Below are 22,352 nucleotides of genomic sequence, written 5' to 3'. Positions count from 1 at the left end.
CCCAAATTTTTTATTTCCACCATCATGTGGAAATGTTGTGTTAAATATACAGGAAAGCAGGATCTTGCTAGCTGGTGCTTTTTAGGACAAAAAATCACTGTTGGTCAGTGACTCTGTAGAAACTGTATATTCAGCATCTTGTCCAGCAGCACATTTGAAATAATTTGTAAAAGAAGCTGCCTTCTCTATTGTGTGCTGCAGACTCCTTGCACACAGGCAGTTGTAGCTGGCAGGCCTCTTGTGACGGTAGGAATGGGGAGTGAATTTGATCACTGAAGCACATACATTTTGCAGAAGTTGCTTGTCTTTCTTGAGTTGCTGCCCTGAAGGAAGTGTTAACAATCTCATCAGCACTCCAAGCCAAACTCAGGAGTGGAGTTAGATACTTGATTCATAGAAATTAGAGATGGAACTTAATGAAACCCTTTGGAGGCTGGTAAACTAGGAATTGTCTAGGCCAGTGTGGCCTGAACAAAAACTTACATTTCATATACATGAGAGAATTGTTTGAAAGAATTTGGCACTTTGTCCCTCACTGTGGTACTTATAGCTAGGTTTTCATCCTTTGTGAGATGCTAGGTTATTTATGAAGGTCATTTTACTGAGAATTTAGCAGTGGTGTTTGCTGGACTGTGGCTGCTAACAGAGAAGATAGAGATTGGGCTTGATTGAAACAGCCATCCCAATAGAAGCCCAAGTGCAGCAGAAACTGGAAATGATTGAGTAAATAAGCAGAGGTTGTTAGTCTCGTATACCTCCAAAATACTTCCATTGGATTTTATGAAGTATCACCTTCCACACAGTTAATGAACTTGCCACAAAAGTTGGCTACTTCCCATCTCAGTCAACATCCTCAAGCAACCTTTCTCCTCTGCCTCTGAGCTGAGAGGCCAGAGTAAAACTAAGAAGGGATAGGGGAGAACAGAAGAGGCAAAGTGTAGTATTTTATAAGGATAACAACTTGATCTTGTAATTTTTAAAGCATTTTTTTCCCAGGAAACATTTTCCCCAGAAACAATTTGAATCAGTAAAACTTTTGTGAGCTAGAGCAACTCTGGTACAAAGCTTAACAGAAAGCTGTACTAACTAGCGGTGATGTCAATCTTTGTCCTTTGATTAAACGGTTGAACTTTCTACCAGCCTTGGTTTTAAACAAGCATATTCACAAAGTAAAAAAAAAAAAACCCTGCCATAGTATATTATCTACCTAAAAGGCTTATTGTGAAAAATTTAGTCTTAGGCACAGAGCACTTTGAAGTGAGGCCAGCAGCACTCTTGAGAAAAAGTTCCCATGGCAGAGGAACCCAACACAGGTTGCCTAAGAGACCCCCTTCTTTCTCTTGCTCAGATTTATTACTCAGACTTGGCAATGTATAACTGTGAGACTCTAAGTGTATTATTTTAACCGTTGTATTCCTTAGCTGGGGGTTCTTGAGTTTTCTCTATATTAATTATGTCTTTCTGAACAAACAGTTACTTTTAAAGAATGCAGTGTGTTCCAAGGTCAGCTTCTTGTCTTGCCCCTTGCTCACACTTTCAAGTCAAACGTATCTAACAAACTTCATGGACTTACAGTACAATTTTTTTAAGTTTAATGACGTGTCTCAAAGGGGATAGCCAATTTCTTTCTCATTTTTGCTCCTTCTCCCATTGTACACAGGTAAACAAACAAGAACAGAGTATACAAGTGTTAAGAGAGGTGCCTGTACAAAAAGTTGATTTCTAGTCTGCTCAGTGATTTGAACTGACATAATTTCTTTCTATAAGCTTCAACATGTTAATGGAGAAAGGAGAAATCACAAGGACTAGCACACTTATGCAAACTGTCTGCACATGTACAGGCCACAAGTCTGGAATAAATAGCATCGGGGAAAAAGTGCAAATACTGAATTGGTTCAGGAGCAGGATATGCTTTCAGTCACTGCTTTAATTTTTTCATTTAAATTAGGGTCACAAATGTGTGTCTCTGTGAATGTGTTGTTTCCTTCATTTTTTCTGGACTGACCAGCAAATTAAACTGCATGGCTATAAAAGCTGTGTGATTTTGTCTTCAGTGTGTTCCCCAGTTCTGTTTCTAGCCCTACTAGAGAGACAAGCCCTTGCATGTGTCCCAGTGTTCCTGCTGTGACTTTATGCCTTTTAATTAACTGCATAGCAGCAAACCATCAGTCCTTCTTCCTGCAGTGTCCCCCAGGTTACAAGACAGTAGCATCACGTGCCATACTTACATTTTCACTTGCTGAACTATCTCTGTATGGTCAGGAGATAAGGGCAGACAGTGTTTAGGAAAGATGGACAGTTTTCTCTAATTATGAGTAACACAAACTGACACTGACCATATGGTTTTTGCTTAAGCACTTTGTTAAAAGCATTCTTTAGGAAAGAAAAAAACCCCAAAACCCCACACACAACCTCCCCTTCCCCAAACAAAAACAGCCCTTCCGAAACCCCAGCCTTCTGAGTCCTAATGTTAAAATCCTAAAAATTTTTGGGAAAAAAAAATCAGTCTGTAACATCTTGGTGAATTATTTTTCCACCTTTCACTTTGATGGTTACCTATGAGTGATATATCTGACTTACCATGCAGTTTTCTATTTTTTTTTAGTTTTGATTTTTTTCTCTATGCTGAATTATAATACTTGAAATTTGGGACAAAATCTGTTTGTTTTTATTCTTGGGCACTTAGGGCAGTGATCTGCTTGTGGAACACAACTAAAATATTGTAGCTGAAAATTAGACTTGATTCTGTACTCTACGATGTGATAGTAGACATGGTAGAAATTCTACATTGGTTTTTCCAGTGAGAACTGAAGGGGCAAAAAGGTAATTCCTCCATAGTTCTTTTTGTGAAATAATTTCACATTAGTATCCACCATTTATAGGGAAGAGGAGGACAGAGAAATCACAAAATCCTTGAGGAAGAGGAGCTGCTTGGGTAAGTGAACTGTGCTGAGAATGACATTGCTAGAGTTGAAATCCAGTTGACCATCTCTAGGTTTTGAAAAAACCCATATGTGGCAGAATAAACAAACCTTCTGTTACAGCAAAAAAGGTATGATTTTCCTGGAGCAAACTGGAACAGGGGTTTTTAATCTGGAGTGTTAAGCATTTTTAATAGTCTTCTTTCTTCTCAATTTATTTAGAGCACGAGCTCTTCTGGACTCTCTGCTCGTAACACATTACAAAGGTAGCATTTATTGGTCAATATTAGCTCATTTCCTTGGTGATGCTACAGACAAATAAAGTATTTTAAGTCAGATATGAGCACTCCCTCACCTTATGTTTGACACCTAAGATCTAATGCTCAGCCTTTGTTTTATTATTGACAACAGTTTCTGTAGGAGCAACGCACAGCAGGGAAATTTGAGACAGCAGCTGCTTTCAGAATAAGCAGAACATTGTCTGCATAGGCTGTGCTGGATTTCTGAACTGTCAAACCTATTGTCCTTCTGACCCCTCTTTGCTAGAGTCACATCAGGCTTTTGCCAGGTTTACTGGAGAAATGCTGCTGACCAGAGGGTGGTATCTACCTCAGGATTTCAGCAGCAGTGCCACACACCCATTTTCTTTGCCTCTCCTTCCAGTGGCATCTCAATTCTGGTGAAAGGAAAATGCACAAGGAAAGGTGTCTTCCACTATGGGTGTAAAAGGGAAGCACAGAGGAGATGTCAAGATCTGAGGGCAGAGCTATACCTGACTGGCCGTGCCCAGCCCCCTTGGAACCTCTTCCCATCACACAGGACCCCATCTCAGTGTTTATCCTGGACCTGTCAGACCCTGCCCATTTCCTTATCTCATCCCTTCATATCCTTTCTTTTTTTACTTTCCTTACTAGACCCTTCTTTTTCTGACAGTTTCTTAGGCCAGTGTTCTCCATCGACCCGGACACAATCCTGTGGATTTGCTCTGAGGATTTCACCCTAGTTATCCACTCTCTTTAGCAATGAGCCTGGGAGTACCCGTGTGATATTGACAATCTGTTGAAATGAAAATGAAAGGTAATGATGAACATGGCACAGCTGACAGCACAAGAGCTTTGTCTAGGTTGAGTAACGCACTGCTCAGTGGCATAACACCAGAAAGGAGTCTCCAAAAACAAGGGGTTTGTGTGAGTCTGAGTCTTCATATTTACTGACTGTGATGCATGCAGAAAGCTGTCCATATTCTTTTTAATCAGTAAAAGTATATTTAAAAATTTAAAGATCTTTGAATGACCGAAAGAGTTTATTTTTGTTTGAAACCCACCATAGAAGTATTTTTTTTTTGTTAACCATTAGTCTCATCAACAGCTCATTCAGAAGTTTTCATAAGAACAGAATTTTATTGAAAATTTCTTTTTAAAAATAGTTCCGGAACTTGTAGCAATATGCACCCCCAGAAAAAAAACGAAAACAAAAACAACAAACAAACCCCAAACAAACAAACCCCCCAAAAACAAAAACAACAAAAAACCCCCAACCAACCAAAAAAAAACCCAAACCCCAAAAAACCCCAATAAAAACCCAACCAAACAACAACCAGAAGAACTCAAGGAAAACCACCAAATTCAATTGCACAACTTCTAACTCATACTCCACATTTTACTCTTTTTTTTATGCGTTATCGTAGGCTCTGAAGGTTCAGGACAAAGGGATGTATGAAAAGTGTAGAGGAAAGGTGTACAGGTGTTCAGGAAAGGTGTACAGGTTCTCATGCAGAATGCCAGTACTGCTCTGGAAAGAAACAAATAATATTTCAAATGCTATCAACCCATGTAGCAACAACAGTCTGGATGGGATAAAGCAGAAACAACTAAAGTTCTTGAAGTTTTTTAAATACCGGTCTTGAAGGAATGCCAAAGGATTAGACCTTGTGGATGGACTGTTCTGGGCAAAAATCTCTTTTGTACCAATCATTGTGGTTAACTCTGAGCAGGACCAAGGTTTTCTTTTGCCATTCCCAGCTGACCACCATCTAAGAGCTGAATGTCATCACAGTGTCAGTCTTCACATAGATTGCAGTCTTCACTGTTAAATTTCAGACTATGTCGCTTTTGCTTAGGTGTTGCTTTTTTCCCTATTGTGGAGGCAACAAAACCTAATTAGCCTTCTACTGCTGTCTGTGTTCTTTGGACAGTTCCAGTGCTTCCATGCCACTGGCGTGTGCCCCTGATATTTTATGTCACGACTTCCACATCTCCTTATCACTGCTCCAAGCTCTGATCCAACTTGCTACTCTCAATATTTGACCTGATGTTTGTTTAATTCTAGAACTCTAAACCTTTAGGCTAGGGAGCTGTCCTGGCAACCTACCAGCTTTCTTGTTCTTGCCCACTCCACTGTCTGAACCTGAAGAATTATCAAGTCACTCTTTCAGTAAGATGCTGGTTCATTTTTTACTATCTCTCTTTCTTGTAATGTAACTCTAAGACTGGATGACTCTAGAGGTCTTTCATATCTTTGCAATTGTTGTTTCCAGTGTGTTTAGTGTGTACACTATACAATATTTACACTGTGCTTTTAAAAGGTATTTTTGATTATTCTGAAGTAAAAATATGGGAGCGTGAAAGAGATTCAGGCTCATTAGTTTTCATTAAGGTAAGCCGGCAGATGACTAACAGTGACCCAGTAATCTACGTGCCTATCCTTGTCTAAAGAGAGGATTCATGATGTGTTACTGTGGGATAGGTAAACTGGCATGAATTTAAGACGGATCAGGGCATAATGTGGAATATTTATAGCTCATGCACATGCAAATTTTATCTAGGCTATTCAGAGATTGATTTTTGTGCAAGCTTTTATAAATATTTTAGAGATAAAGGGAAGAATATAGACATTTTGTCTTCTGCCAAAGTGGTGAAAGGGAATAATGATAAACATCCCAGAATTATCTAAAGGAGTTCTTGAGAGATTTGTCAGTTGTTGGTATAAAAATCCAATATCCCATAAGACTGTTCAGTTCTGAAGAGCAGTCTGTTACAGAGAAGTCTGGGCACATGTGCTATCCTAATGTCAACTTGCTAGATTTGCATGAAAAGCAACAATTGAAATTTGAGTGATTTTCATGCATCACTTACTACTAACAGCCTAAGACTGAATTTTGCCATGGATCATGTGTAGTCCTTTCTTTGTGTAGGGAAATCATACTTGGAGAGGGGATAGAGGAAAAGATTTTTATACAAGACTGATTTTTTTTTTTAATAACATTAGTTAGTAGATGTTAAAATATCCAGTAGGATTTCTCAAATCTGATGATGGAGAGAAAATAAGAATATAGATATGTAGGCAGAGAACTAAGCTGTCCTCTTGTTGTTATTGTGATATCTAATAATGCGGAGTTGCTTCACTCATTCAGTGAACAAGAGGTTTCCTCTCAGGAAAAAATCTGCAGTTTTAATAAACAGAGTAATTGAACTCTGTTAACTCCTCACAGAGTGTCCATTTGCATTCAAACCTGGAGTCACTTTGCTGTAATTCACTGAACCCCAGTTTCTCTCTGCCCTCTTAGAGCGACATTTGACCTCTGGGCATGTGTAATGATCTTCATTATATGTAACAACTATTTGCTTACATTTACCTTTGTATATGATCTTTGTGCAAATGTTCTTCCCTTTTGTCCTAGTCTAAATGGAGGAAATAATTAGAAGCAGTGCAACGGATGAATCAGACTCCAGAAAATAAAAGAGGTGAGTGATAGGATAGTTCTGAGTTGAGCAGATAAGCAATATGGTACAAATTAAGGCAGTAAGGTTCTAAAGGGCCAGAAGGAAAACTAATCAAAAATTTCCTCATCTGCTGAGATTTTTCCTGTTAGTGTGATCAAACTGTGCTGTTATCTAATGAAGTCAGGTGTGTAATATTTACTTTGCTTCTTTTACTCCTGGCCTTCTCTGAAACCAGTAGGTGTCAGTGGAAGACTTTCTAAAGTGTTAGGCAAGTCTCCGGGGATGAAACCTTTCAGTTTGCAGAAACAGAGTAATTGGATTTCATGCTTATGATGAGGAGGTTAAGCCCTGAATCACGTGCTTTCAAGGACCCTTCCTAAGCTGCTTTTCAGCCTTCACTGTATCAGTCCTGAATGCTGTAGTTATCCATACAATGGTCCAGTCCCTCTTGGAGGTTTGCGCAGTGCTTTGAGCACTGCGGTTTACAGTCTATTTCTGTATTGCTCAAGAAAATAGTGTCTTTTGATAAGTAAGTCTTTTGATCTGTAAGGAATCTGTATTGGGATCTTCAAGTAGGAGAAAATGTGTTAATCTGGAAAGTTGTGGAAGTGTGAAAAAAAAAAAAAGTGGACTGCTGATAAACTAGGAATTCCTGTGAAAGGTCACCAGGATAAAGTATACCTAGTCTGATGTGAATTTTATGACTTCAGTGAAAACCTAAAAAAGTTCTGTAAGCCATTTTCTTCCAGAGGATGAGAACATACTGGTTAGTAAATTATAAAGTCGTAAATAAGGAAATAGCTGTTCACAGGGTGATGTAAAGTTCCTCTTTGAGAGAAGAGAAAGATCCAGATCTTCTTAATCTTCTTTCTGTGTAGTGTCAGGAACAGTGCTTGAACAGTCAAACCAGCTGTGGTTGTGTTGGGGTTTTTTCTGTTTTTTTCTTCAGTAGCTAGACTGTCCCAAATTTCTCCCTAGTGTAACTGTCTTCCTATCAATGAACATATGCCTGAATGCAGCTGCTCTGACTATGTTTGTTTCTGCAGCATGGTACAGATTTGGAATTCCATTGCTTTGCAGTCAACCACTAAAAAACCCGTAAAATCAGTCATTGGCTCTGGATCTCCCACAGGACTAATGAATAAAACAAACAGAACTCTCCAGGCCAAGGCATATCTGAGGAATAGTTTTGCATAAAATGAGCTACAAGGCATTTAAGCAATGGGTAGGGGTTTCTCCCTTTCTCCTCCTTGCCAGGTACTAATTTTGGAAGTACTAACTCAGTTAACCTCAAACTTCCTCTCCCTGTCTTCCTCAATCATACATTGAGGAATTAAAAGTAGCCAAGTCAGAAAGAAGTAATGTTGCTGTTCTTCTTTTTGTCTTATTGCTGTAGTTAGAAGCCAAAGCCAAGAAATTTGGGCCACATGTGCTAGCATGTGTTGGCACTATAGGGAAAACAGCTTTACAAACATTGTTCAAATATTGTTTGATTTTTTGTTGTTTGTTTGGGTTTTTGGTTTGTTTTGTTGGGTGTGTTTGTTTGGCTTTTTTAATGTGGGATGATAAACAATTCAAAAAGCGTTCTAGCAATGTTAACCTGAAATGAGAACTTTACAATTTTCTAAGAATAGAAAAGGGAGATCTGAGTATATTTTAAAATCGAATAAAGTTTTCTTAATATTTTCTAAAACAGAAGGCATTATTTTCTTCTCTGTGGATAACATTTCTTTGAGGGTCTTCCATGACCAGTCACTTATTCTGACCCACAGGGTGAGACTATGCTATTCTATCGTTTGCAGCGCTTCACATGAAAAGCAGGATCTTTGAGAAGCTAGCGGCTGTGGGACCCCAGGGCAGGGAGCAGCAGGAAGCATGGTCAGGCCCTTTCCCCACATGAGGCAGTGCATCCCACAAATGTAGCTCATGCTCTCTTCCTCCAGCCTGCCTCACTTTTCATCAAGGCTGTTGGCTCCCACTGGACCTATTGACTGAGGTCTGAGGCTGCATCCCAGACCAGAGGGGTGAAAAGGAGGGCTGGCTGCCACTGACAAGCTGCTTGGAGAGTAGGAAATTTAGGTGTTCTGTGATCTTTAAGGCTGAAACATCATCATTACTCAACGTAGTGCCTAGTCGTGAATCTGACACCTGTTACACAAAGCTGTCGCATGTGAAATATGGTTAATGAATTACTGCAGACTCTGAAAGCCCCTCCCAGCTCCAGGGCACATCCTCAGTCAACAGGCTCATTGCAGGAATGAGAAAAGCCAGACAGCAAGGTTAGAAGCTTGCACACAGCAGAGAAAGGCCAGTTCTTACTTTCTGCTTTCTCAGTCCCTTCACCTGTGCCTTGCCTTCCTCCTTCCTTCTGTTCTGCATGTGCAAAGCATTGGAGGTAACCCTGCACCCGTCTTTCCTGGCTATTCCATTATCCATAGCTTCCCTTGTATACTGACACGGGTGTGGGAGACAGAGAACACAGGATGATCCTCAGCTGCACTGCCACCAGGGAAGAGAGTTGTTTATTTGTATTAGTACAGACTACTGGAGTGAAGGGCACTCACTACTTGTGCAGGCAGTTCCTCTCATTCCCTAGACGAGGAGCTGGCAAGGGGCTGCAGTACAGCTCTGGCTGCAGCAGCATGGACACTGACAGGCTGCAGACGAGATTGCTGACAAGCTGAGAAAAGCCAGAAAGGTCTTTGCCTCAAACACGACCCTGGCTGGACAGAAGCGTGAACTGGCCCTGTAGGATCTTGTAACATAAATTATTGACTTGTAGTGAGGTGAATGGGTAAAGTGACAGTGAAGTTGGCCTGTAAAATACTGAAGTGCATTTTTTTCTGGACTCTCCTAAGGGAGTACAACGTGTTTATTCTGCTCCTTGTGTGCTATTATCTGTTCTTTGTGCTGGGACTCAGTAATTTCCTCCTTGGCTCTGTTCCTATTGTGTCCAGAGCCTGATTATTTTTGCATGAAGTGCTAAAGGATCTTTGTTGGGATGATTATGAAAGGTGAATGTCACACCCCATGTGGCAGCAGTCATTTCCTGGTGGAAACAAAGTGTGGGTCCACTGTACCCAGTGTGCACCCAACCGAACTGTGGACAATGTTGTGGGTGCTTGGTGTGGTTAATTCAAGATTAAATGTGGGTATACCCACTAAAAACCCTATGGACACAGCCTTAGATGACAATTAGATTTGCACTGCCAGCTCTGTCCTTTAAATTGTGCATTCACTTTTTTACTTCTGGAAACCTGAAGCAGACATGAGACGAAGAGAACAGCAAAAAAATTCCTCTCTGTTTCAGAACAGCTTGAATCTATGAGGTGTAAAGTTCTTGATAAATGGGAAGAAATGAACACACTAGAGACTGTGAAGAAAGAAATAGTGGTTTATGCCGTGACAGTGCATATAATGGCAAACACCCTGAAAAAAATACAGGCAAAAAAAATCATGAATTCTAAACACATCCTAGTAAGATTTCTGGAGAAGTACTGGTGTCCATGTAGGTGCTACCACGATGGACCTTTTAGCACTGAGATATTGGCCCTCAGTGGTCTTAATTTTATCCTCACACACAATATGTGCCTAGTTTGGGTGCTCCTATGCTCACCACAGCATTTTAGCCTCTGCCCCTGCAATGGGGGCTGGTAGGCTGACCCTCACTATGTCAGGTTATGATCTACAGACATGGGGGTTATTTCTGAATTCAAGTTTGGGGATTTGTGAGTAAATATACATTAACCAGCGGTATCATTAACTTGTTTGTTTCTTAGCCTGGAAAAACAGAAAGGTTCTTGGTGGGATTTTTAAGTATTCCAAGTTGGCATCGTCTATCCTTGAAATGAATGCTGCAACTCCTAGTGACTTCAAGGAGGGAGAGATAGGACTGTCTTCTGATTCCCTTTGAAATCTCATTTCTGGATCCTGAAATTACCAAATATTTCTGAAGATTATTCACTAGTACATAGGAATGACCATAGCTGTGAACACATTTCAGATGCAGACAGGAAGGTCAAGTTTAAGTCTAGAGTGAATCAGAAGTCTTTGATGTATTCTTGATATCGAGTAATTGAGTTTTAATAAAATGACAGATGTTAACATGAATACTTGTTTACAGAATAACTTTTTTTTTTAAATTTACTAGGCTCTCTCATTATTGATTCTGCTCTCATAGTCATTGGTGCTGTACAAAGCAAGCAGAGAGAGATAGGCTTGTATTGAATACTGTGTAATCCAAGGCACAGAACTTGCAGAAATTTGTTCATGTGCTAAAATTTGCATACTGAAAATGGCCTGTGTGAGGACCACTTAAACTATAAAAGATAGATGCTTGCAAATTTCTGCAGGATTAGTACATTCAGCATTTACAAACAGTATTCCTTTTCTGCTGGCTGTTGTGCAGTTAGAAATAGCACAAGATTTCAATAAAGGCACTTTAACATGTCCTTGTCACTGGTTACACTGATAAATGCTCCAGCTGTGTGAAGTGAGGAGGTAATTTCATGCAGCTAAAAGTACAGTCAGCATGAGTAGGGGATAATGTGTCACTCCTAATGGTGGGCAAACAGCAGTTGTTCATGTAAGGCTTATGTTTGACTAAGCATCTAAAAAGTCAAACATATCTCCGAATTTACTGTCCCCTGAAGCAGTTGTTACTGTTGACAGGAGATGAAATTAATTAATTAAGTATACTATGAATAAAACTGGTGCCAAAAAATCACAGAAAAGTGGAAAAATAAACTGTGAAAAACACATAACATGAAAATTGCAGGTATAAGTACAGCCAGTGTTCTTGTTATATGTTTGACCATCTTTAAATTCAATTACATATTTAAAATAATTGTTTTTCCTGCCTAATTTTTCAATCAACCCTGTGCACTGCTGCCTAAGAGTACAAGAAAGAAGCTTCTCACTTGTTTCTAAAGCAATTAACAGGCCTTCAACATCAGAGAGCTTTGGGAAATGAAGGAAATTCTTGGTTTGTTTAGAAAATTTACTTGGTATTAAGATATTAAAACAATCAACAGCAGCAGTAAGTAATGAATTCTCTTTTTCCCCCGTTTTTCTTTCTTAGGAAACAAGACAACTTAGGATCTCTGTGCCTGATATAAGGTTCCTGTGTAAGCTCTCTAAGATATGCTCCCTCATGGAATGATAACAAATGAAATATGGTCCTCTGAAAAAATATCCTTTTTTATCACTTTAGGTATTTGTTCCTTTTGCTTAAATATATATATATATTCAGGAGGTCTTTAAATATAAATCACTGGTTTATAGAGTGGGGTTTTTTGGGGGGATGCTGCGCTTGTCTGTACTGTAATGAAAAGGGACAGTCAGCAGGTGGCAATGTTGTATAGTTGTCCCACCAGGAGACAGCCACATCAGCAAGGGAGGGAAACCTCTTACACTCCTTAAGTAGCCGTAAGGGAAAAAGGAATGGCCCCTGCAGGCCTTCGGAGCCTTGGCCCTTCAAGCATACTTCGGCTGAATCCTTGTGTAGGCTTTCTGAGTTTGCAATACCATTTGTAACAGCAATTCAACATCTAAAACGTCTCATTTGAAAGGGAAAGCCCACTGTAAATTAAAAGCATTCTAATTAAGCTACTGTATTGCCATATTCTTTTAAAAACATTTCATAATGCTACATAACTACGACATGTTCTTTGTCACAGAGGTTTTATTTTTAAAGAGAGAAGCGTGTCTGATGCATTTTCTTGTCCTGGAATATTAACAGATCAGTTTAACTGATCTGTTACTGCCTTTTCATGCTCAAACTATAAAAGTCAACTCATCAAACACATTTCTCCAATGCCAAATAAAAGTTACCTTCCTGGAACCCAGTGTGGTTCAGGAATATGGCAAACTAGTTTGCACATGAGTTACCTTCACTAGCTCTAATCCCAAATGACTAGAAATCTTCTCTTTGGCTCCAGCAAGCTCCAGATTAGGCCTGCTGGGCTTTGCCTTCTAGAAAGTGGAAACGTATGGGATATAATTAATTTCTTCATTCTTTTCCTAAACTACTGTGGAGAGCTATTAGAGTACTTTCATCTAAATATGTAAATCAAAGCTGCAAAAGCTTCCTCCTTCCAGCTGTACTGAAGGCACTGGAAGGAGGTAAAAGCCTGTGGTAGATAACTCTGACATATAAAATTCATGGAACAGCTCAGCAAGAGGAACTTGGAAAGATGTCTCTAAAATAGAGGAACTAACAGATGTCTTGAAAGAAGTGAGTAATAGTTTGAATAAAACAATTTTATGTTCTGATGCACACTCTGAAGTCTGAAGCCCTGTGTTAGTAGCCAAAAAAAAAAGCAGGCATCATTTCAGATATAGGTGAAACATGAAGTACAAAGCTCATTGCATTCAGAGCTTTGTCTAGCAGCTCAACCTACAAGCCAGAAGTGGTCATGGGTGCTGAAAGACAAAATCGAGTCATTTGTAGCCTAGTACTGGCTGTAGCAAAAAACAGTGCTGTGAACACCCTTCCTTGTTTACTTGGTAAGACCTGGTTTTACTGTCTGTTCAGTTTCCCTCGGGGTAAAATCTGGCAAGAAGAGAGGCTCTATGTCAGACTCAAAGACGTATGTAACTTGAGATGTAGTGCTAAATTAAAACTCCTGTCACACAGAGACTGCTTACTATAATTTATGTCAAGGTTAATGGAGTGAAAAGTATTGGAGTATTTTAAATGCTGATCAGGCACGTTGCCAATTAGTATTGCTGCAGATTTTTTGTTCTATACCAAAAGGTATTTCAATGTTTCTCATCATTTATGTCTTTTTTACAGGAAGTTGAAGGAAACAGCACAGAAATTAAAAATGAACTGAAAATCACTCAGGAAAATCAAAGTGGAGTATGAAATGTTCAAATATCTTTGTCAGTGTGGTTGCAAAGAAAGTGTTAGAGAGATGGAAATGCCAGTCATAACAGCTTTGGGCCAAAGTAAGACAAATTAGTTACTGATAGCAGATGTATTCAAGTGTTCATTGCAGAAAATACACAGTAGCAGCTGGGAGTCATAATCAGGTATTGTAGATTTGATTTCAATGTGGCTCAGAGTATTAAATAATAAAAGAATATGCACAGAGTTTAATTAAAATTTTTGACAGCTTCGGTTTTTATTTACAGAATCAGAATATTCAGAGTTGGAAGGGACCCGGAACGATCATCAAAGTCTAACTCTTGGCCCTTCACAGGACAGCTTCAAGAATGACACCATGTGTCCAAGGGCCTTGTTCAAACACTTCTTCAACTCTGTCAGGCTTGGTAGTATGACCATACAGGTACATAACAGACACATTGTGGTACTTAAAGACTTATAAGTTTTCTGAAAACTTCCTGCTGATGTTTTTTCACACCTGAAATGGAGAAGTTCAAGCCCTTGTCTGTTCTGACATTGCTCACTAGTGCCAGTTTTGGTAGTTTCTTTGTGCAGTGCAATTTTTTAATATTGGTTACTAGCCTGAGATTCTTAAACTTCTTTGACCAAAACATTTGTTTGTTTGAAAGGGGTGTATTATGGGGTCATCTCAAGCATTTAAAATAACATATTTTAAGAAGTTAAATCATGCATGTTTGATTATTGATGCTGTCTGTCAGAAGCATTGAATATATTTGTTTCTGTGGTCCTTTCAGTATTTTGTTTTAGAGCAAGACTGTTTATTCCTGCCATGTTTTCAGTCTTCCAAAGCTCTATATATTCCGAAGCTTTGGATGAGGAGCCATCCAATCTAAAGCATGGTGGAAGAGAGGCTATCCCTACTTATTTATCCACTGTCAAGGTCATGAAATGCACACACCTGTATAAACAGGTGTTTCTTTCAGCATATTTAATGTAGCTTCAGACTGGTGGTTGTGAGTTTGTAGTACTGCTTAGAGTTTTGTTTTTCTTACCTGAAGTATAATTTTACAGAAACTGAGCTAATGCCAGCAAGAACTAAGGCTTTATGTGAGTTGAAAAAATACATCTATAAAATATTTGAGATGTCTAGTTTGTTGTCCATGAGCGTTTTTGTACAATTTATCAGTATAAGAAATCACTGCAGCCAGGCAAATCAGGTAGTGGCAGGCTGCAGTAAATTTAGTTCCTTAGTTTGCTGCATGCCTAGTTTGTTCATTTATATCTGCGTGAGTAATGCAAATGATTTAATCTATCAGTTGGAGGTGGACATCATAAGTTAGTAAAAGACCTGAGGACACACAGTAAGTCTCACTGACCTGAGTGCATTTTGGGTCAGCCTTTCAGGGTTTCAAACATTAGGCAGGCATTATGGAGTTGTCTCCTTTTGTTACAACACAACACCAAGAGAAAAGTTTCTCAGATTGAGATGACAGGTGGTCTTTTGTGCCATAGGCACCACAAACTGTTGCTGCAGGTTCCTCTTGTGTCTGTGACCTATACACTTCCATGCACAATTATGACATTGCTGGTAAGAATCCAAAATTATAGTTACAGACTCCAAAGAATAAGATCCATTAATATAGAAAAGAATAATTCTCTTTTCATCTTATTGCCAGCATTTGGTGTCAAAGGGGAAGTTATATTTGCTGACACCCGCAGAAATTTTTAATTTTAAATTTTATTAGGGAAGTACGATAAGACTTTTTTTCAAAGAAGCTATGAATCTCATAAAAAAAAAAAATTCCTGAACTCAGATCTTATGAAATATAAAAAATTTTTATTAAATTATTGTTTCAAGCTTAAGATAGAAAATCAATAATTCTATTAGTCTGTGAAACCTTAAAGTTAAGGCTAAGCATCTGTTAATTTTCTATTTCTTGCTCTTGATTGAGAATTGTGTTAGGTTTTGTAAGATGGTATGTACAGTTGTGGTACACTTGTGTTGTTGGAGGGTGGCAATGCAAATAGCTCTCAATTCAGGAGCTGCTACCTAATACTCTAAGACCACTAACACACAATAATTTCATGAACATGCAAAGTAACCGCTTTATGGTATGAAGTTATTGTATATCATGTTGTTATGATTTCCTGGATGGATGCATTGATTAAGCTTAATGAGGAGGAGGAGAGGAACTGAAGAAGAAAAACAGTAAAGCAAAGCATGAAATCTAAATGAGAATTCTCCCCACAAACAGCAGGGAAAGCACTTACTAGACAATGATTAGTATTTCACTTCCTGCTTAAATTTGCAACGATTTCTTTGCCAGAGCAGAATACTAGTAGATCTAGAAAGTTAAAGACGATCACAAAATTATGTGCAAAATTAATAAGTGTTTTCGTTACTGATAGTTACATTTCCCTCAGGAACTGAACATAAGTCAGTGTAGCTGAGGTGTTAGAGGTTATATAAAAGGCCTGTGTGGATAGAAGAGGTCTTTGCTCTTTCCCTTCAAAAAGTATTGATGAATTATGTTCTAAGAACATGAGCAACAGAAAAGGTACAAACAAGGTTATAATGCATGATCACACTTGCATCTGCTTGCAAATTGCAGAACTGTGTAGGAATCTACTTTCTGGAATTTCTTTGATTTTGAATTGAGAGTTGTGTGATCTGCAGATCAGATATGGGATTTGGTGGATAAATGTCAATGTCATTTGACAGACAAAACTTGGACAAAAATAAAACTCAGTACTTTTGGAGAGAATAATAGGATATGTTTTGTTAAAAATTAAAATATGAGAACATTGTAAATGTGAAATAATCGGTCAACCAAAAGCCTATTAGAAATAAAACATAAAAGTAATTAGTAGTAGATATAGTGGAATACAAGGTTAATTAGTGTAATTTGTATGATGTTAATAATTAAGTGTAATCAGCCCTGGGATACTTACAGAAGTACTCTCACTAAATGTTTTAAAAATGTAACAGAAGGATTTTTACATTTTGCTTCAAGCAGAGCCAATGTATAAACCTTTTAAAGTAGCACACTGTCTTGGGATATTTGCATAATAAGATGCCTTGTAAAATGAATGTCCAAAATTTTGCTCTGCCCCACAATGTTAGGAATCACAATTCTAGAGCTGGCATTATTCTCTTTCTCCAGGACAGACCAAGACTGAAACATTATTGGTAGCATGAGATTTCTGAATCAAAGTGTGTCTTGAGGCATGATTAATGGAATGCGTCTGATTAGCTGAAGTCAAAACTGTATCATCCTTTGCCCTTAATGCACATAAGATAACATACTTGATATTTGATTAGAGGCAAAACGTGGATTTTTAATAGCTTTGGTAGGAATTTTCCTCAGGTGCTAAGAGATTTTCCAGTGAATTGGGCAAATATTTAGCTTGTGCCCGTAGCCCGATAAACATTTTGCAGCAAACAATTTACTTAGCCAATTTCTACTGTTTCTGCAGTAAGAATATGATTTCTTCAGGCTTAACAGCTTTGAAAATTGCTCTTATTTTTAGTTCTCATTTGAGAAATTAAAATTGTTCAAAATACAAAATTTTGACGATTATTTTTCACCTCTGAATGGATGAAGTCATAATACGGTTTTGTTTTCCTAATTAGAGGGTTGTATCCACAGGTATAGCAGAAGTAGTAAAATCATTTTTGGACTTAGCTTTCCATTCTAATTTGGATTGGCCAGCTGTCTCACTATTTTGTAGAAATGTTTGTTGTCAGGTCTTAACAGCTCTATTTGATCCATGCCTAAGTCATTATAGGAAAGGAAGGCTGCAGGAAAAGGTTATGCTGTGGGAATGATGTTGTCCACACTCTGCATTATAAACTTTATGGGACAGTGCCGCATATCTAAAACATTACTTGTAATACCAGACCTAGAAAAGGTCTTTTTTATTTAGAAAGGTGGAGGGGGTGCTTCCTAGATGCTTTCTAGAGCTGCTGCATTGAGGCAAGTAGCTTTTTGCCCAGATCCATTCCAACACAACTCAGTTATCTAGCAAGATGTTAGGGAATATGAACCATCCTCTGGAGATTAATCTTTCTTTTCTGCCTGAAATTAGATGAGTTGGTCTTAGTTCCTTTTTTCTGGCTCATAGTGGAAAGACCCCTGGCTGCTGCCTGTGTTTACCTTGGAATGTTGACTGTCACAGGCTTGGATCTCAATTTCTGGTCAGTGCTTGAGTTGATTGTATGCTGTATTTCTTTTTGGAAAGATGTGGGAGATAGCAGGGGGAGTTTTGCTACCCGAAAAGGAAAAATTAATTTCTGAGAATCTAGAAGAAAATAAGTAAAGAAAGAAAAATACTCACCACTTCAAACGTACTCCTAATTTCTTGAGGGTGTGTCAATTGAATCCAGGCTTGAAAAACTGCTATTAAACCCCATAATCACATATCATAATGAAATGTCAAAATCAGAAATGTGTTTTCATTTTTGCATACACTATTGTGGATAGCTATACTGTCTGCATAAAGAGATACTATCATATAACATTTTTAGAAAATATCTAGTGCTGATAATTGTTATATTAAACAGCTGTGTTATTCTGTACAGTTTTCAGTAGACACTGCCCTCTTTCCGTCATGGCTCCTTTCCATATGGGATCCAGCTTGTAATTATACTCAGGACAAAACTCCCATATGGAAGTTATTTAAATATATCAAAGTTGCATCTTCTAAAAAAGATCTGGATACTAGTCTTGGATCATGCCTTGAACTGTGATGGTATATACTGGCATATGAATGGTTTTTTGTGTGTGTCTTTTCATGTCCCCCAAATTTTGACTTTCATTTTATGAACTCTCACTGTGGTTGCAGTTTATTTTTTAAAGAAGAAAGGTTCAGATCAAGTGGAAGCATCTGCTTGATTTTGCAGAAAGCCTGAAAAACCTGGTCAAAGAAAAAGTAGTCCTTTCAACCAGAAGGGGTGTTGTTTAATACCTGTAATTAAACCTCTGCTATGAAGAGTGGTCATTTTTGAAGGAATGTAAAGGCAAAGTAGGAAGAAAATAGACTACACCAACTACATCCATGCCAAAGGAACATTTTTTCCCCATGCACAATCAACCCATGGAAAATGGATTTTTTTAAAAAAAATTATTTTAATAAGTAAAGGGAATATGGAAAGGGGATATGGAAATAGTCACACTTTGTAGCAAACAAGAAAATACCAGAGATGTCAATGTGTCAAATGGATGTATTTGCATTCATTGGAGGAACATTCATTCCAAGAGGCTCACAGACTGTACATCCCAGTTTAAGCAAAATTCCTAGTCTATTGCTGGCAACCTGGGATAAGTCATACAAAAACCTCAAAAAACCAAAAAACTGAACCAAACAAGAAGCAATAAGACAAATAGGAAACATCAAACCCACCATTTCCAAACAGATAAAATGCCTACTGCAAAAAGAGCAACCCAGGGATTTTCAAATTACTTGAAGTTGTTTCTTATTTGCTTGGTGGGGGTTTTTTGTTTGGGTTTTTTTTTGGTTTTGGATTTTTGTTTGTTTTTGGCTTTGTGCGTTTCTTTGTTTTATTATTTGTTTGGTTTGTTTTTGTTTTGTTAAGTGTATATTTTTTGTTTGATCAACTTTCATGGACAGGTTGTCACTGTAGTAGGTGACATTGTAAGACATCAAGCTGAAGAAATTACATCACAGAGCTGAGATCTTAGGGTTTTGCCTTGTTTTAGATTCAGGTCCAAAAAAATTTTAGCTGCTAAAAGTGAAATATCCGTAGTTATGTTCCTCTACCTTCTTTTTGGCTCAAGCCACTGTGTGAGGTGAGGCCTAAATTCTGCAATGGTACCTGTGGTGTCTCAGCACTGATGTGTGTCACTTGCATTGGACTCCCATTGAATCTCTCACTGAGGCACTGCTGTCCCTACCTTACACACTGACGTCTCAGATCATGGATCCAGCTTGTCCTAAAAGATGTCTCTTAAAATATTTTTAAAATTTTATTTTTGACCTGTGGGCCCTTTATCCTGACTTCTGAGGAAGAGCACAAGAACAAGGATTAATAGGAGAATTAACAGTGTCTCCTAAATTCTAGTGAATGACTTTTTTTTTTCTTTTTTTGATTTGCCATTTTCTGCCATCCATGCTACTAGAGAGAATTTAGACAAGTCATTATGAAAAAGGAAGAGAGAAAAACAGTAGTATTATCTCCATGAGTTGCTGTCCAAGATAGCATTTGTAGAAATCTGTTACAGAATGACATTTTTAGAAAGAAGTGAAAAGGATAGGATTTTTTATGGGTAACAAGGGCAGTCAGAGTTATAACAGTCATGGCTGAAAACAGGAAAAGACTTGAAAGTAAGCCAGAATCCCTCACTAGTATCTAATATGTGAAGTAGGAAGGGAACATCCTATAGCAACATATGGCGCTGCTCACTGCTGGAGATAGCACTCTGTGGAAAACGCTTTCTGATTTTGGGCCCACGGTGTCAGCTCCCATGTCTGGTTTAGAGATAGAAAATGGAGAGCTACTGCAATTTGTGATTGCCCTGGTATGTATTTTGTGAAGGTAATTTAAAAAAAAGAAATATACATTTAATTTTTTAGGTGTTTTGGGTCATTTCAGTAAAGTCAGGGCAGAACAAAGAAAGTGATTTGAACTTTTCAAGGACAATATATGCATTCACTTCACAATATAAAATAGTCACTACCTGAGTCTGGTCTATACTTATGTACAAGTACTGATTAGTATTCTGTGAACATAAATGTGTGTTTTGAATGCACTAATTATTACAGCATATTTTTAATAATTCTCTTCTTGTAACCCTCAATTTATCTTTATTGCATTTATGAAATAAATGTAGGAGCTCCCAAAAGGTGAATGTAATATTATTTTGTGCTCACCTCTCATCAGAGACTTTGCCAGAAGTTTACAAACATCAATTAACTTTCACCATGCTGCCATCTGGGAAATAACTCTTCTTACACCCATGTTACAGATGGATAAACAAACAGGAGCTAAATAACTTGGCCAGGATCATGTCACCACTTTGGAATAGAGATTTCACAGTGTCTCCCAGTCCCTCACTCAGGTCCAATCAGTAAGCATGCTCCCACACAGTTTAGTTACACTTTGGACTGTTTTTATTGAAATGAGTTGCCGGGGTTTTTTTGTGTTTTTTTTTTTTTTTTTTTTTTTCTTTTCTTTTCTGAGTCATCCAAAACTTGTCAAATTTTTTAATAAATAATACTAATGTTTATAGTTAATTATAATGTTTATCCACACCTTTGGTTGGTTCTATGATTCGTGTATGCTGCTAACACAGGATGACAGCAGACAAAGCACAAACGATTTTTGTTATTTCCTTTAAAAAGACTTTCCACTGACACCAATGGCTTTTGGGTCAGTTTCTCATATTCATATTATAAATTGATCAATTCCTCAGTTAGCTAATTTTTTCCTTGCACAGAATCCTTTCCTTTTTCTAATGATTTTAGAAATGTTTCTAATGTTTGGTTAATGAAGCATGCACAAGGGATGAGGAGAGGGGATTTTTTTTCCTGTTGTGTATTCTTTCTGTATTGTTGGTAACCCCTGTGAACCGAATAGTGATGTACCTAATTGTGGGCAGAAATAGAAGGCTTCAAGTTGTTAAAATTGTTCTTTTCCAATTCCAGCTCTAGAAAATTAAAATTTTTGGGTAGAGGTGGGATTTAAAGGTCATCTCAATTCTCCCTTATGCATGATAATAATTATAAAGACACAGGGACCACTACTGCAGTATTTGCTCTACAACATCGGAGGACATACTTCCACGTGAAAAATGGCTCATTACTATTAGATTGCTGGACTTACTTTTCCTGGAGAGCATGTGGTGCCAAAGAAAACTTTCTATGTTACTGTAGTGATGATAACTTCCAAATTTTAGGGACATTCTCACAGAAGGAAGCCATCCTTTCTAACCTATGAGATTTAGGAATGTCAAGTGATTCTTTCTGATTTTGGCACTGAGATGGATAACCATTTAAACAGATGAGTAGAAACACTAGGATAATTCTCTTTGTAATAAACATAATTATTATTTAAAAATCTGTCAGATTGCACCTCAAGTGTTAGCTTAAGGAGCAGTCAGAGAAGGGCTGGTATTACCCTGAAGTGTGTAGCTACTCTTATGTCTGTTCCTAAGTGAAATACAATCATTTGGTGCATAGATTAATCCCAACAGGGTGACTCTAGAAAGTATGATTGATGAGGTTACCTGTGTCTAAACAATACAGGTTAATTAAATGAAGAAGATCTGCATAAGGACTTGATTCTGCCCAGACAGGCGTTTTGCTTCACAAGGGGCTACAAGTCTGCCAAGCACCACAGCTCTCACACCTGACTGCTTTGACGTTTGGACAAGTGGGAATAACTTTTAATAATGCCCAGGGAATACCAGCCTTTCCCAAGCAGATGTGGGCAGCCAGAGGGTGGGAAATCATAGGACATCTTTGAAGGAAGAAGTAATGAAGAAGATTTGCATGAGAAGATCTGAAGTGTTGAGGAGAAGCAGGAAGTAGAGAATCCCAAATCAAATATTCTTCTGTTTAAAAGTTTCAATCCTCTGATTGTGTCAAGCAGATAGATGCTGAAACCTGAGCTATGAATGTCTATCAGTGGGTTCCATGTGAACCTTTGAAGCTGAGAGAAGTAGGATGATTTATTTGCATGTTTAATTTATTTATGTATTTATTTAGCAAAATATTTAAATTTCATCTCTTTAGCTTCTGTCAGTAAACTGTTTATTTTATATTTACCTGAATTTTGGTTGAGTTCAGGTTGATTTCAGGGTGCTGGCAAATGTCAAGATCACTTCTTTTGGGGAGGGA

Source organism: Chamaea fasciata, unplaced genomic scaffold (genome assembly GCF_029207755.1).
Source record: "Chamaea fasciata isolate MVZ Bird 193981 ecotype frontalis unplaced genomic scaffold, bChaFas1.0.hap1 SCAF_3, whole genome shotgun sequence".
Classification (NCBI taxonomy): Eukaryota; Metazoa; Chordata; class Aves; order Passeriformes; family Sylviidae; genus Chamaea; species Chamaea fasciata.
The sequence above is the reverse complement of the archived record's forward strand: the minus strand, read 5'-3'. Positions refer to the sequence as shown.